Here is a 17822-nt window from a genome sequence, read left to right on the forward strand (position 1 = left end):
GGTAGCGTACCGCCCGCTCGTTCGTAATAGGCCCCTATGTATGGATACATCTAAATTATGTTTCTTGCTCAATAGTATTCATTAGCTGACCTCATTATCTTAAACATGCTGATTCCTCTGATATTAGCTGCTCTGGGAATTAATAGAAGAATTTTCTCTGACTTATAAATGCAGTCAATGGAAAAATTACTAATCTGACTAAACCTTACTTATGCTCTGTATTTCTAATTTCACTTGATCACACATCATCTTACCATAGCTACTCTAAGTAGCAGCTGTACTAGTTCAAATGCAGAGGACCTCAATCTTCCTTGATAAAACGTGATGGCCCTCAAAACCTGAAGATCGAACATCATTGAGAATATAGAATGGACAGCCAGAAACAATAAATTTTACAGAGTAGTAAAAAAGGAGGACCATATAGGGTACCAGAGAGGAATAAAATGGATTGGACAAACCCTGAGTGCATGAAGAGCAAGATTGAAGGGAAAATGGAACAGTTCTCAATGGAAAACATTTTATGAAGTTCACGGATAAAAGAAAGGGAAGTACGTAGGATGAGTTATCAAGCAGTGAGGACTAGCACAGGGAAGAGTGGAGGTTAGGACAATGAAGTAGTCAATCCTAGCAATTCCTGACCAATGACAAAGTGAATGTCATGCTGGGAATCCTGAATTCCATGAGAAAGGAATGCATCCAATAACCATTTGTAATGCAAATTAAGAATATAGTGAAGACAAAAAATTCCTTCATTTAAAATTATCATTTAATGCACAATATGTACATCATTAAATATAACCGGAACTATACAAATTCTTTCATATAAAATTATCATTTAATGTACAATGTATGCATTATTAAATATCACGCAAATTGTGCATATTCTGTCATTCGAAAATTTTCAATTAATTTAAAGTTCATTATATACTGAAGTAGGTACATCATAAGAGTCTTGGCTTCCGGGCATTCCTCCGCATTGAGTTGTCCATAGGTGACGACAGTTTCTCCAGCCATCCTGCTGGCATCTTCAGGTCAGAAGTAGCAATGCATAAAATTGGGAACCTGCATTCGCAGCAACAACATGCAAGTGATCATGCAAATCAAATTTATTAATGTATACCAGTGGTAAACATAACTAATCACTATAATATAGGATCAATGCAAAATGAAATGGCAGAAAATCCCCCTACAAGGAAGGATAAACACCATAAATGGATTTAGGAGTACAATATCCTAGGTTTATCACAACATGTCGCTAAGAAATGCCTTAAGAAGTTTTAATTGCACATGAAATCTCCAAAATATCATTACAACCATAATGTTTTCACACAACACCACATCAGGTCTTGAATAAGTTATATCTAACCATTAACAATAAGCTTCCACTCTTCACAATCGCTATTTACATGGCATTTATAAAAGCACACTTAAACACATGGGCTTAATAAAAGGAAATCCATAAGTAAAACAATAAGTCCTAGAAAAATGTATATGAAAAATATACACTGACAATAACGTTTTGAAATTGAAATGATGTACGAAGAAATAATGAAAAACTCCTAGTTTTCCAAAGCCATATTTTTTTAATGACTCTAAATTTTAAGGCATGAATGGCACCGTCCTCTTTGATAATCACTGAAACCATTTAAAAAAAACCTAATTAACTGTAAAATTTCAAATCTTAAAATTAGTTACTAAGCTCGAATACGTACCACAAGTAATTATTCGGCCAAAGATGTTGAAATTTCAAGTACACAGGAGCAGACAGCAGCATCAGCCCTGGGCCACGACAAAATTTCGGTGTTGATGTATTTTTCAGTTTTAACCAGCCGAAGGAATGGAATCCTATTAATACAAAACTGGAATTAAAAAAATTGGAATGAATCAAGGAAAAGATTCTTCGCAAAAGCGACTGGTCGAGATTTTAATTGCATCTTAAAATTTAGCATTCATACTACTTCGAAATATGATAGTCAATCTTCTCATGAATAACACACAAATGAAGCAATGAAAAGCGAAGTTTCATCCATTAATATGTATCGGGATATGCAGATTCTAGTCAAAAAACGTAATTGCCTTTATTTGTTGCAAATGACCGTAAGATTACTTCATACCGGCATTGACACAAACAAATATTTTTATTGAATATAAAAGTAGCATCATTAAAGTGATTGTTACACTTTCTGGTACTTAGTAAACACTACGACAATCATCTCAGCAACCCAGACTAAATATTGTATTTTAATCACAAAATTTCACACATTCCATTGATGAATACCCCAGCAGCAGAGAAGGTTGTCTCAACGTTGTAGCAACGTTACAATGAGGAAACATACAAGTTGTCACAACGTTTCTTAAAATTGTCACAACGTTGCACAACGTTGTTTCAACGTTGTCTCAACGTTGAAGTTCCCAGGAAACAACGTTGTGACAACATTGTCTCAACGTTGTCACAACGTTCTGACAATATTGTCTTACCGTTGTCACAACGTTGTCACAACGTTCTGACAATATTGTCTTATCGTTGTCACAACGTTCTGACAATTTTGTCTTACCGTTGTCACAACGTTGTTTCCTGGGAACTTCAACGTTGAGACAACGTTGAAACAACGTTGTGCAACGTTGTGACAATTTTAAGAAACGTTGTGACAACTTGTATGTTTCCTCATTGTAACGTTGCTACAACGTTGAGACAACCTTTCTGCTGCTGGGGTAGTTAATTTGTCATACAAATTGCTTACATGTTGAGGGCTATGGCCACGATAAAACCAATGTTTCCAATTTTGGAATGCTGAATGAGAATTGACCCAGACATGGTCCAAAATCAGCAGAAAAAACAATGGTAATATTTGGAGTAATTTCTCTAAAAATAGGTTGTATCGCATAATGGAAGAGTATAAGCAAATCATAAACATCAGTTGAATTCCTAATTCACATTCATATACTTTACATAGAAAAGTATTACAAATGCTAAGAAATTCATTAGTACATTCCAATATTTAAAGCAAGAAATGGTGACCACTTATTGTACATGAAAGATGGTATAGCTAAAAACGCCCTACATTCACACCATCTTTTCTAATTCACAAAAACTTTTCAAATAGTTTCAGAGTACAGAAATGACCTTAGGCTATAAGTATTTAAAAACAAGTTTGTCATGCAAATGAAAACCTGAAATAGCTTTCCTCATTAAAAATTGCTTTTGAAAGAGTCAAAATAGTGATATTAATCAGTAAAAAGTAATAGCTCAATGTGTAGGTGTATGACTTCATCAAAGTTCAAGTCAAGTTGGAATAGGAACACTACCATAAAAACAATTGCATGTGGCCATCAGCTATACAGAGATCACACTTGGACTATCCCAATTGTGTACTCGAGGAATAATGGATATTTTTATCCAATTCCAGAGGTTTACAAATGATATTTGTTTTCCCCTGTAGTAAGAAAGGACTAAACATTAATCTTGAGCGAAGTAGAATTGGAAAATGCTAGTATATGTAAAGCCTATAAATGTGAAATCATATGGCATCTACTCACATAAAAAGTGGTGCGTCTTTAACGTAGAGAGTAGGAATGAAATAACTTATGAGGTGAATACAAAATTTAATAACATTCTCTTGCTACAAATGAACTTGAATTACAGTAACATTACTTATCATGAGCTAGGAAACAGCTTTAATTAAAATAGGCACTTACTAGCTATTGCATGGTATAAATGAGGGAAGAAAGACTTTTCTTCCCTTCTGTTTGCCTTTTGTAGAATCCTTCCAAATCCCTCAAAAGGGTATCAACCGCTGAACCTTTTTGGTTGCTTCATCACCACCAAGATGAGTAGACTGTTAAAATTTGTATTAGCCAGATTTTAAATGCATTTTATTGTCATCCATTTTCACAAAGTGGTTTTTTTGAGTGTGTTTTCCACGCCCAACTCTTGTATAGAAACTAAATTAACTCTGTTTAATTCATTTTCACATTATGCATATCACCATTCAGATCATTCTTTTCTATTGACCAAGTTTATAATACAATAACCAGTTTTTAGCATTAGAGTAATGTCAAAGCAAAGAGTTTGAAACAAATGAAACTAATGCAATGTGGCCCAAAGATTTTTCTTTAGTTTTTCAAAGTTTAGGGTCATTCCATGTCAGTTCACCTAGGCCATGGCACCGACTCAGATTTTTATGAAATTTTTGTCACTAGATACTACCACCTATTTCATTACCCATGCAAAAAATATTTCCTCCCTCACTCTCATGGTTTGCAAGATATGAGGGGTCGAAGCTTGAGATGTTTGCTCAGACGTGGTGGTAGTGGGATTTAAATTCCAGTGTGCAGGGCACAAGGTAAAAATTCATAGCTCAGAAACCAAAAATAAACATTTGAATGAAATTTTGACCCATTGTGTATCCAAATACGTAGCTTCCTTAGTAATCCCTTTCATCCCCCCTGTATTGCAATGTTAGCCAAAATAATGTCCAAAATTATTAATTAACCGATTTCTTTAGCTCAAAAACTTTTCTTCGTATTTTAAGAATAATCACGAAAAGGCAGACTAGTTAACTCATCCAATTCTTTTATGAGAGGTAAATATGCACTCCTTAACACTTTGAGTGCCGGCTGCTAAATTTAAAGCCCTACTGAAAAATCCAGCCATTTTTTACTATATTCGTACATTTTTTAAAACATTAGCATCAAAAATATATTTAAATCGATGTTCATTTCAATAAAAAGGGACTTTTCTCTTCTTTATGAATGAGTTGAATAACATTTATTGCTAATTCTTAAATATATAATTTAACAATGAAACCTACTGTTTTTGAAAAATAAAAAAGTTGTAACATATGATGTACCACCATAGCATGCATAATAATTTTTTTAATACGCTCAATTTGAACTATTTAAAGCACGGAAATCATAAAAAAGCATTGTTCCAAGCAAAGCATTATAAAACCTGGATGACAAAAAGGGTCAATGCACCCTCAACGAACGGTCCATTGGCCCAAAGAATTTTCACACTAAGTGGCCTAAGATGAGGTTGCCGGTAGCTGCAGAGGACTTTTCGTCCTCAAGACATAAATTGAACTCTTTTTCCATCGAGCAGTTGATTTTTGAAAGACAGAACCCCTAAGCAGTAAACTGGAAAAGTACCACGGACGAAATATTACGGCTTCACGCATACAAAGCCAATTAAATGGAAAGACGTAATATTATGTCCATGGCAATCCTCAGAAGGATTAGCAGGACGTAATATTACGTCCATGGCACGCAAAGTGTTAATACTATGAAATAAAAATGGTGGTGTTTTGACTGCCACTGAGTATTTCAGGTTTTACTTTTTCTGCCTCAGTGAGGGGGATTTGGGACGTGTAATATAAGATAATAAGTATAAGTGTATCCATAGCTTTATGATGATTCATTTGAAATAATGGTCAGTAAATCTAAGACCAAACCAGAGCCACAATAGTGAACTTGTTCATATAATTTTATAAGAACAATACTTGTCTTGTGGCAGGTGAGATGAAAAGAGCCCAAATGGCTTGGAAATGTTCTGTGAAATTATGCTCCTTTCCTGGAATTCACCTATTTTTCAAGAGTTTAGTTTATGGAAAAAATGGTATCGACTTACATTAGACTCTTACTGTGCATTATAAGAGAAATGAAAATACTAACCTAAATAAAATTATCTAAATAATACACTTCAATCAACTACACTTGGTTTGTCATTGCTATAACAATGTGACGCTGAAGTTTTCATCTGAACTGGGGCCGTATTCTGTATTTCGTCGGTGCCGCACCGGTCGGTTTCCCTTTCAAGCCCACCGACTGGACATCAAACCGTACCGACAACGGATTCCGCACCGACGACGACACTTTCAGCGATTCTGTAAGGTCGTCGGTTTCAAACCAGTCGGTACGGTTCCCCTTCCTTCCCAAACAGGGAAAATCCGAATATATCCGAAGTTTCACGTGTCTCCACCAATGAAAGAAGGGTAAAAACAAGTGAAGACTCATTGGCACAGTTTGTTGTCGTCATTCTCAATCTTTTTATTTGCGGAAATTACGACTTATTGCTAGATTAAGATAAACGATATTGGATAAGTTGTTGACAATGCTTATATAATGTGTGGTAGTAATGCTGTACCTACAGAATCGAAGGAAACAATATTACAGCATCACAATAAAGTTTGTATGTGATGGAGATTGTTGTTGCTGGAATGAATTATTGAAACTATCCTTGAGATCGTAGTTTCTTTTTTTAAATATTGGTTCCGTATAATGCTATTTATTCATGATTTGGTAATATAGTTGTCATTAAGTAAGTTCCGTATAAATGTTATCAACGGAAGGTTATGCCATTGGCACCGTAGCAGACGAAAATAGCATACCATGGAACGTGAACGTAGGATTCAAATGCAAATGTAATATTAGAGGAACAAGTTAGGAAATTGTTATAAAAATATGGAGCTGGGTGCAATTAAAAGAAGTGTAATGACGAGGAAGTAAATAAATTGTGATTGGGTGAAATACATATGTATAAGTTGCGCATTCCAAGTGAGAGAAAATGATAATATTGCGGCAAACCTCATACTTATTAACAAATATCTTCTTTTATCGTCAAGGGAATCAATGGCTGATGATGAAATGAAATATAGTTGCCCGTTACAAATGAAAGAAACTGATACCGTTGTGGCAAACTTCATACTTAAATAAAAAGATCTTATTTCTATGCCGAGAGAAACGCCAAATTGATGATTGAGTGAAATAACAGTCGCCTATTCAGAGTGATATAAAGTGATAACATTGCGGCAAAACTCATATATAATCAAAAATATCTTTTTTATGTCAAAGGAGCAAAGAAATGATGATAGAGAGAAATAAAGCCTATTACAAGCGAGTGAAAGTGCGGTAACATAAATGAGAGAAAGTCATTATATGTTAGCAAACCTCATTTTTATTAACCATTATCTTATATTTCTGTCAAGGTAATTAATATAGATGATGACAGTGAATTATAGAGGCGTATTTGAAGGGGCAGAAAAAGATAACATTGGAGAAAACCTCATTATTTACTCGGTGATGAGGTAAAAACAAAATAAAACGTACAATGCGCACCGGGGAATTCATGAAACCCACTAGTCGGTGGCCGTACCGACACCTCTTTGCTGTCGGTACGGCTACCGACGATCTCCCGTCCTCTCGTCGGTGCCGCACCGACCGGGTTCGTACAGAATCGCACGACTTCTTACCGGGAGTCGGTGTGACGTCGCACCCGACGAATCGGTGCCGCACCGATCGGTTTGGAGTTACAGAATACGGCCCCTGATCCTCTTTGCTCCTATGGGTTCTGGAAGAATGTCTCTTCGATGAAAGAAGCTGACTTTGCACAACACCAGTTCAGCCAGACTCATTTCACTTTTACGAGTGAAGTGTATTATTTAAATAATTTTATTTAAATTAGTGTTATCATTTACCCCACAATGCACAGTAATAGTCAAATGTACTTTGATACCATTTTTTTTTCAATAAAATAAACAAACTATAAGCAAATATCTCAAACGATGAGCCACCTCTGGGCAAACATTTCAAACTTCGAACCCTCATATCTTGCAAACTATGAGAGTGAGAAAGGAAACATTTTACAAAGGCCATTAAATAGGTGGTAGTAGCAGGCGACAAAAATTTTGTAAAAATCCGAGTCGGTGGGTGTAATTTCGAAAATTTCCTGGATGAATTGACCCTTTACTAAATTCCAAAATTTTACTGTGCATTCTTATTGACATTCTTCACATTCAATGACTGCGTTGAAGTAGCGTACTAAGTTTATAAACTTAACTATTCTCAACAATTACGATTCACGGCGCCATGAGACGAAAACTGTCCTCTGATTAAAATTTCCAGCTAATCAGATATTGTCGTTGTGCTAAAAACAATGCCTCATTGTTTCGCATTATATATTTCTGTGAAAGCGCGCAGCCTACAGCCTGAAATTTCTACAATAGGCTACAGTTTCTCCATTGTAGAGATTCCGGTCTTATAGAATCGCGATTTCACAGTAAACATTAAATTTGATAAAAAGTAAGCTTTGGATTGTAGTGTAATTATAATATCTGATTATGATAGTTATTAAAGTTTAAACCCTAGTCTACCAGATATATGCGCAGGCAACACACATTTAAAAAATCCACTTGGTAAAAATAGTTCACAAAAATATGAAAGTATAAACTCTGCCTAATATGAATCAACACTAAAAAAAATTACAAACCCGTTCGGATGATACCCGTTCGAAGGATCTGGAAGGATTCCCCAAAAGTCAAACAAAACACCACAAATTCCGATGGCCATTGATTCGCAGCTCAATGCAAATGATTGCTACTCAATTGGGTTGAGAGTAAAACCAAGAATGAAAATTGATGCACGCAAGAAAGTAAACAAAGCCAATACATTATCACATTATCATGCCGGCGGCCATCTTGTATCGATGGCACTTCGATAGATCGACAGTTGTAAAACATGGGCGGTAGTTTGAAAATCATATCAGAGGATATGAAATACGTGAGAATGAAATTATATCTAACATACCGCTTGCCACCAAAATTTACTCTCCTTGTTGAGATATTTCGCTGTGGCCATAGAAATATCTAACACCGATGAGGAGTGTTTATACTTTTCTTTGTACATCTACATCGTATTCATTGATGTGAAATCCTTTTAGTTTTTTTTAATTTAAAATGGGTTTATTGTTTATGAGTGTTAATTATTTTCTATTGTCTATCATCTGTGAAGTTACATTTAGGAATATGGTTAATGGGTTCTCCCGTAAATAAATTTTTGCAGCAGGTATATGATATGACAAATCTGCTATTAATGCGATATAGCATGTCCTCTGCAGGTGTGATGTTTAAGTCTATGCATAGAGAAAATCATGGCTAGTATGAGTTCACATAGCTCGTAAGTTTTATTCAAGCTTGCATATAGCATTGAAGCCAGAATTAGTTTGTCACAGCAAGTTTGCTGCAAACTTGCCGCGACAAGGTTGGTCGTCACAAGCTGATGACAACCCAAGGACAAGTACAAGCGTTTGTCGCAAGTTTGCATGCTAACTGTGTCAGCGATCGTCCTAGGGACAGGGTAGGCCCGGGCCCACCCAAATTAGACAGAAAAATTTAAGAATCGAAGTCCAAAGTTAAACTTCATTTGTGTTTTTTGCGTTCTTTGCCCAGATGATTTTCGGACTTAGTTTTTTGGCACCTTCGTTGAAAATATTCTAAATGGAATTGAATGACGAAAGTCAATGCATCCCCAAAAAAGCTGTTTAAAACGCGATTCATGGACTTAAGAAGTTATTAAACCTTAGATTATGGAATTGGAAATCTAATAGGCAAATGAAAATATTGCCCACAATGTTGCAAAGTAACGTTGCCATTAAACGTTGTCCAAACGTTGCGTCAACGTTAACATTACAGTGCAACATTTGTAACGTTGCTACAACGTTGAGACAACCTTCTCTGCTGCTGGGGTAGAAAACAAAGAAGCATTAAAACACTCGTCAAGAACCTCGCCGGATTATCTGAACCGGAATACATTTTTTTAAATTACTACTTGTGCATAGTTCAAACCAAATGATTGAAATACGTGGATCAACACTATTTAAAATTTAAGGTAATTGTATTCAAGGAACCATTATGTGTAGAAAAACTTACCTCACGCAAGCGGGAAGACGTTGTCGGGTGCCACTTGTCCCTTCGGCATATTTGAAGCCATTTCGCTCTTCTCTCAGCATTTTGAGGGAAAATAAAATTTTTAAACACGTCCTTGGTGCTAATGGAGCAATTAGGAGCCGAGCTACAACATATTGTGCCGTATTTCTTCTACAATTAACGGAAAATCTTGCCGAGCAACAGCCGGCCACATTAACTTTCACAACGTAAACAACGAGTGCGGAGAAAAAAAAGAGGAATCTGTCTAATAATATGGCGATTGAGCGCAGGAGGCCAGCATAGTACGTTAAGTATATTAATTAACAACAAAACATTACCATCAGCGTTCATATTTAAATATGGGTTCCAAAAAGGGTACCGGCATTACAAATACAATTATAGATCGATAATAAATCCTATCATGAAATGATTATTACCTGAATATTTGTTCAAGAATATTAGAGGCGATGATGACTTCATACTCGTGTAATTCAGCTGTATTTGTACATATGTAAAAATACACATGTAATACAACTGTAATACAGCTGTATAAATACATATGTATAATTGGTGTATACGTACAGCTGTATTACATATGTACATTATTTCCACATGTAGAAATACACGAAAAATACACGTGTAATACAGCTGTATAGATACATATGTATAACTGGTGTATTCTTACAGCTGTATTACATGTGTATCATTTCCACATGTAAAAATACGCGAGTAATACATGTGTAATACAGCTGTATAGATACATATGTATAACTGGTGTATTCTTACAGCTGTATTACAGAAGTGTGTGTTATCTGGGCAGAGGTCATGACCCCCACCGAAATTTTATCAAAAAGTTTTAATTTTTATTAGATCAATGGTTTTTGTAATCTTGTATGTGATAATCATCACTGTAAACCTTTTGCATTGAATTATTCACACATTCTCTGCTGTATGTAACATTAATATTTTATAATTATCTATTTAAAACTTCAAGTTGGCTATTTATTTCTTCTCAATTGTTAAACTTCTCAAGCTATCTAAAGTTGTTCAATTTCATCTGTTGCTGAGAATAAAATGAAATTTTAGGCCACAAAATGCAAAAAATGGGTATTTAAAAAAACGTCTCCTGGGGGTATTCCGTACTCCCTGGACCCAGGTCATGACCCCACCCCCCAATATGGTGCTGAATCTGCCCCTGCTTTTGGATTAGGCTTTAGCCAGTCCCCCATCCCATCATCACCTTTAAGAATGCTGAAAGCTTTTTTGGTGGTCCTTCAGGTGATCTTGGAGCTCGGGACATATTATCTCCCAAACTACCCAAGCAGCAGACGATATCCGTTTGATATCTAAATAAGTTGATATGTATATCTAAAACAAGTTGTTAGTACACGATGGATATTTTGAAAATGTTGCATAGATATCAAATTTGTTACGCCCACAATGAGTTGTGAAAATAACGTAACATAGATATACTATTTATACCGTGATATTCTTAAGGCCTGTGTCCCACAGTCAAATTTGTATCCAAATTTTTGGACCAAAGCTGAAAAAAAAGTTTTATCTCTAGTTCTGGGGATTACCAAAAACATTATAAGCATACCCTTTTTGATGGGACCCTTGGGCATTTGACCAACATCTGTGTAACATTAATTGGATTAACATGTACATATATTGCAAGAGTGTCATATGTTAACACGAGCAATGTTGTTTGATGATGTAGGGATATTGATTACCGCTTGGGTAGAAAACATAAAAAATTATTCTTGGACAAACTGTGCCCAGGATTAACTAACTCTCATCAGACCCTTGTGCACCCTCCACATAAAAAATCCTGAATCCCCTCCTGTTACGGGGTATAAACTTGGAAATACGTGGAATCCCATTTTAAAGACAATTAAAACTGATAGAAATCCTTTTTCAAAGAATTAGATAAATCTTTTCGGCCGATCAGGAGTAACCTAATTTTTGTAGCTTTTTATAGTTATATCTAAACTTATTTTGATCATTCAAAATTATTCATTCGCCCGGATGACGATGAACGAGTCACCCGCTGAAACGTGTATTATATACCACGAATTAAACCGGAGGAAATCCCGAGATGATTTCACGCAGACTTGTATAAGTGCCCACCGCAATTCTCTCATTCGTTTCATTGATGCGATATTAACGCCAACGCTGCAGAAAATTTTCACATTCATGTTCGAAACCTCGCTCAAGGAAAAGATACACCCTTGCATTACATATCATCGGACTCCACCTCAGGGGTTCAGCTAGGAATTAAGGCTGGGGGTGTTAAGGTGCAGTTAATACCGGGGTGTGAGGTGGTATGGAATACCCACCAGGATCAGGGGTAGGTGCGAGATTAATAAATTGCCTTTAACTTTTGTACCAACTTTTGTAAAGTTTGAATTAATAAATTGCGGAATTTTATGATAAACGATTGAAAATGGCGAGTTTTACGGCTTTCTGTGGGATATTTTATTAATACTTTCACTATTTTATCAGTAATATCAATCCAATTAAATAAAATGGATTACACTTAAAAATTTCTCTGAGCTCTGGGGGGGGGGTTTATCCCCCAAAACCCCCCCCTCGCTGTGCCACTGACTCTCATCCCTCCACAAACTATTATTCCGGTGATTCTTCTCGATTTATGGATAACTCCATTCTTTCCATTCTAAAAACTCAGCTTGAAATCAGCAAGATCATTGGTATGAGTGCATTGGGGGATAAATGGGGAGTAAGGGGTGTGGGAAGGGGGCCATGGATCGCCTCATTTGGTTTGAAACTCAGCAATGAAAAAATCCAGTTTTGTGGGGAACCACTTTTTACAACTAATCAGTCCAGGATACAGCAGTGTGGACAACAGGAAGAGAATTTTGTTTACAAAAGAGGCGTTCATGAACAGGAAGGAGCTTATGAGAGGGCCATTATGTAAGAGTTTAAAGAGGAGCAGTGGGCTCTGTGGGAACTGTGGGGGGGGGGATGAGGGGATAGATCCCCCCCAAAGCCTCAGAGAAATAAAAAAATATTTAAAACTATTGTCTAGTTTTGACACATAGTAATTACATCTGCTTAAAGTTCAATTTTTAGTGCCAAAATCATGTAAAATTTATTTCCAGGTGTGTCATTTTTCAAATATTTTACCAGATTTTGGGGGGGGGGGTCACCACCCCAGGCCATCCCATCCCCCCCCATGGCATATTCCTAGTTACGCCACTGAAGGGGAGGCTATTGAAGACTCTGATCTGGAGTGTGGGGCTTTATGGTGTGGAAATATGGACAATAAAGAAAGAGGATGTGAAAAGATAGGAGGCCGTTGAGATGCAGGTATGGAGAAAAATGGAGAAGGCGAAGTGGATGGATAGGAGGAGGAACGACAAAGTGCTGGACATGGTGAGTGAGGTGAGAAGGCTTCTAGATGAGATATAGAGGAGACAGAAGGTATGGATGGAGGGAGTACTGAGAGGAGAGGGGGGTTCCTATGGCGAGGGAGGGATGGAGCGAATACTTAGCCGGAAGGGGATGTTGAAAACAGTGAATGTTCCAATGAAAAGTGTTAGGGGGTAGCAGTGGCACAGCAAGGGGGAGAGGGGTTTGGGGGATAAAACCCCCCCCCCAGAGCTCAGAGAAAGTTTTAAGTTTAATCCATTACACTTAATTGGATTAATATTACTTATAGAATAGTGTAAAGATTAATAAAATATCCCTCAGAAGGCCGTAAAACTCACCATTTTGAACCATTTATCAGAAAATTTTTTCAGGAGAGGGCCTTGCACCTCCCGCTTACCCTGGCGGGTATACCACACCCTCAGACACCCCAGTATTAGTTGTGCCTAAAACCCCCCCTAGCCTTAATTCCTAGCTGCGCCCCTGGAGGGTAGAATATTGGGTAGAGGAGGGAGAGGAAGGAAAAAAAATAGTATTTTTAGTCCATGAAGGGAGGAGAACTGCCAAAATACTTCCTAAATACTCCATAGAAATCTATATCAATTGGTAAGAATACTTTTATAAGCTTTAGTAATAGTCCAGGGGCGGATTAAGGTCGTTTTGGGATCATTGTCCATTACTTATTGTGTCGCCTAGGTGTTATGCCATACCTCGCGGCCATAATGCGTCTGAGGTCTGATATGAGTTGACCAGTGGCCTTGAAGTAGTCATGGAAGATTTTTAAGCATTGTTTGTTGAGCTGGTGGATTAAAAACTTACTTTGGTAAATTCCTTAAAAATTATCAACTTTTCAATTTTTCAATAAATTACTACTCAGTGAGGCGTCCGCCTCTGCACTTCTCCCCCTTTTAATCCGCCGCTAAATTGGTCGCCTGTATTTTCCCACTGTGGGATTTAGAACCTTGAGGCCTCAAAGCTAGATAGGCAATGAGGCCCCCCTCACGCAAACCTTTTGCCCCTCCGTCCTGCCAAACTTTCCCCCCCTACCCTATCATCCTGTTTTCCCAAATTACTTGTAGTGAAAATTTTAAATCTGACTCTGTAAAACTGAAAAAAACACTATAATATTTTTTTGTTTTTTAAAAGGAATTAATTGTAAAGATTTCTCTTTTAATATAAATTTTATTTTTAGTTCAAATTAAATTTCAATGTTTTTCCTTGAGCCTGCGAGGTCCTTTCTGAGACCAGAGCCCCAAAGCGGCCGCTTTTCTCGCCTGGTACTAAATCCGATACTGTATTTTCTGATTGATAACTATGATTATATATATAGCTTCCTAAATCAATATTATTATGAAACATTTTTGAAGTAGGCCCCCGCAAACTCTTCTACTGTGGATTATGACCCTCCACAAATCTCACTTGATACAATTATAGATCAGCCTCTTTCAGAACATGAACTGCCGTTGTATTCATGCCATGAAAGTAAGGTAGAGCAGTGGCATATCCAGGGGGTTGACTTTTGGGGTATAAATAGAAACGGAGCTCAGAGAAATACCACCCCCCCCCCCCAGAGCTCAGAGAAATTTTTAAGTTTAATCCATTTTACTGTATTGGATTGATATTACTAATAGAATAGTGTAAGGATTAATTAAATATCCCTCAGAAAACTGTAAAACTCACCATTTTGAACCATTTATCTTAACCCTTTCTAACGCAGAGCTACTTCGGGGAGAAATCAAATTTCAAGATTTTTCATTTTGAAAACTTGAAAATTTCCCATCAAATCATGCTTATCATGGTAGCTAAATATTTCATCATCAAAATTTACACCACAAAATAATGTCTAGATTTGATATTCCCCAAATAGGGTTGGAAATTTATAATTTTTAAAAATGTTGCTTGGAAGCAGCATTGGGTTATTAAGGGTTAAATTTTCCCAATTTATTAATCTCGCACCTACCCCTGATCCTGGTGGGTATTCCATATCCCGGCACACCCCGGTATTAATTGCACCTAAACACCCCCCCCCCCCAGCCTTAATTCCTAGCTGCGCCCCTGAGGTAGAGTCCGATGATATGTAATGCATGGGCGTATCTTTTCCCTAAGCGAGGTTCCGAACATGAATGTGAAAATTTTCTGCAGCGTTGGCGGTAATATTGTATCAATGAAACGAATGAGAGAATTGTGGTGGGCACTTATACAAGTCTGCGTGAAATCATCTCGGGATTTCCTCCGGTTTAATTCGTGGTATATAATACACGTTTCAGCGGGTGACTCGTTCATCGTCATCTGGGCGAATGAATAACTTTGAATGAACAAAATACGTTGAGATATAATTATAAAATGTTACAAAAATTAGGTTACTCCTGATCGGCCGAAAAGATTTATTTAATTCTGTGAAAAAGGAGGAGTTCTATCAGTTTTAATTGTCTTAAAAATGGGATTCCACATATTGCTAAGTTTATATCCCGTAACAGGAGCGGATCCAGGATTTTTTTAGGGGGAGGGGACACAAGGGTATGACAGGTCTTCTGATATTTGAGATTAAAAACAAAATGCAACAATTACTGTTGAAAATATTCTTTTTATTTAGATGCAAAAGTTATTAATATTAAAATAAATGATTGAGGCTCCGTTATACACGAAATAAAACGAATGTAATGATAACTGTATTAAAAATCTTGTTTATATTTTAAGCGCCCGGAGAGGGTGGGCACGTGCCTCCGTGCCCCCCCCCCCCCCTAAATCCACCTGTATGGATTAAAAATATTCTTATCAAGCCTGGTCAGTGGCGCCGACTCCATGGGGCCTGAGGGGGCCCGAGCCCCCTAAAAAATTCGTTATGGGTGTGAGGAAAAAATGTGTCAGGCTTGTCGATTTTATCCGGGGTGTCCAGATATCAAGATTCGAGATAACAGGGTTCTTATGTTGATCATATGACTCTTCTAAAATCCTTAAAAAATCTTGACACTCACTACTTGTAAAATTTCCCGGGGCAAGATCCCCGGTTTGGACCCCCAATATTTTTTGATAGTCGGCATCCCTGAGCCTGATCTCAATGTAATGTCTGTTTTTTTTCTGGAAAAGAATGGAAATGAAGATTTTTTGGGTCTCCTTAGCAAGCTTATCCCATGGGATATCTTGGATGGGATGTATGGGATATCTGCAGAAGTTGTTGAAATATTGGTGATATATTGGGCGTACCCAGAGAGGGGCAGGAGGGGGCAGCTGTCCCCCTCCCCCCCTAGAAGCATATATCGCAAATATCTTTAAGGAAAATAATATTTTTTGAAGCAAATAATTTTAAGAACTAATAGAGCTTTGACAGTTTCCTTAAAATGTTGGTTTCATTCACCTTTTCCATCCTTAAATCTTACCTACTACTTGATCAACCATCATGGCCTACCCTACCCCCAATTTTCATCCTGGGTACTCCCTTGAGTGATAAACAACGAATTAATCCGGTGAAAATCCCGGGAAGACTTCATGAAAATAATTTGCCGGGAAATAATTACCTCATAGCTTATAAGTCCCCTTATTTTTTGATCACATGGGGTTATTGGGGCGTATGATAGCTCGCATCGAAGGATTTGCCTGCTCACACAGTTGGGGAAGCAGGCAAGGAGCAATTTTCCACGGATATGGCGTTGAGAAAAAAACTGACATAATGTATATGTGCCGGGCGGAACTCTTTCAACGTTAGCGCGAAGAATTTCAGGAGGTATTAGGTATAAGGTACGTACGTACCAACCATCTCACATTCTGATCACGCATCGCTCTTCTCGGGAGATAAAAAAGCGACCTCTAAATCATTCATTCGCACACTCCATTTCCTTCGTAATTTGCTTAATGCCCGTCCCGCGGACATAATCACGCCCGCGAACGATGTAATTGATTGCTTCCGGCGGGAGCGTGAAAGATGGTGAAAAAGTTAACTTTTGGCGGGACGCGTCAAAGACGTTCTGTCGGCACTGTTGGCACTGCGACGTCGTTGGTGATGTTTCACGGCCCAAATGCTAAGTCACGGCTTCGCGTTGGTTCACTTCTCGGAGAAAAAAATTCGAACGGACTTCATCTCTTTCTGGGGAAGATGATACTCCTTATCTCTTTCGAAGAAGGAGGTCTAATGTGTTCCAAAACCATATTGGTGGCAGTGGATACTTAATAGTTTCAGGTTCCAGTAGGTGCATAGATATACGTCGAAAGCAACAATTGTCAGGGCCACCTACGCAAGAGAGGTCGAAAGATATGATTAGAGGCAATTGCATGGTCAGGAACCCCAGTGGGGATTCGGGGGGGAGGGGGGTTAGGGGGTTAAAACCCCCCCCCAGAGCTCAGAAAGTTTTAAAACTTTAATCCATTTTACTTAATTGGATTAATATTACTTACAGAATAGTGTAAATATTAATAAAATATTCCTCCGAAAGCCGTAAAACTCACCATCTTGAACCCTTTATCTTGAAAATTTTCTAAAGGAGTGCCCCCGCACCTCCCGCTTTCCCTGGCGGGTATTCCACACCCCCGTACACCACAGTACTAGTTGTGCCTGAAACCCCCCCCCTCCCAGCCTTAATTCCTAGCTGCGCCCCTGAGGAACCCAACCTTGGCCTACCGTCCGCCTCTCAACTCACAGCTTACTCTAAGCTGTCTTGCGCAAGTGTAGAATTTTGCACCGATTCGTTTTGAAGTCCCCTCTCACGCCCCAGTGAGAGGAGACTAAGGAAATCTCCATAC

The 17822-nt window shown here is 37.7% G+C and overlaps 1 long non-coding RNA gene across 2 annotated transcripts; it reads right to left on the reverse strand.

Moving 5' to 3' along the window:
• Positions 1-748: 748 nt before the first annotated feature.
• Positions 749-4672, reverse strand: LOC124155497. Of its 2 annotated transcripts, none has more exons than XR_006864193.1 (3): positions 3697-4672; positions 1713-1845; positions 749-1062 (listed from the first exon to the last, which is right to left on the reverse strand). It is a non-coding gene; the product is annotated as an uncharacterized LOC124155497 (long non-coding RNA). The 2 variants fall into 2 exon arrangements; XR_006864192.1 differs by having other exon boundaries at positions 1713-1859.
• Between the last annotated feature and the right edge of the window lie 13150 nt (positions 4673-17822).

This window comes from Ischnura elegans, chromosome 3 (assembly GCF_921293095.1).
Source record: "Ischnura elegans chromosome 3, ioIscEleg1.1, whole genome shotgun sequence".
In the NCBI taxonomy this organism is placed as follows: Eukaryota; Metazoa; Arthropoda; class Insecta; order Odonata; family Coenagrionidae; genus Ischnura; species Ischnura elegans.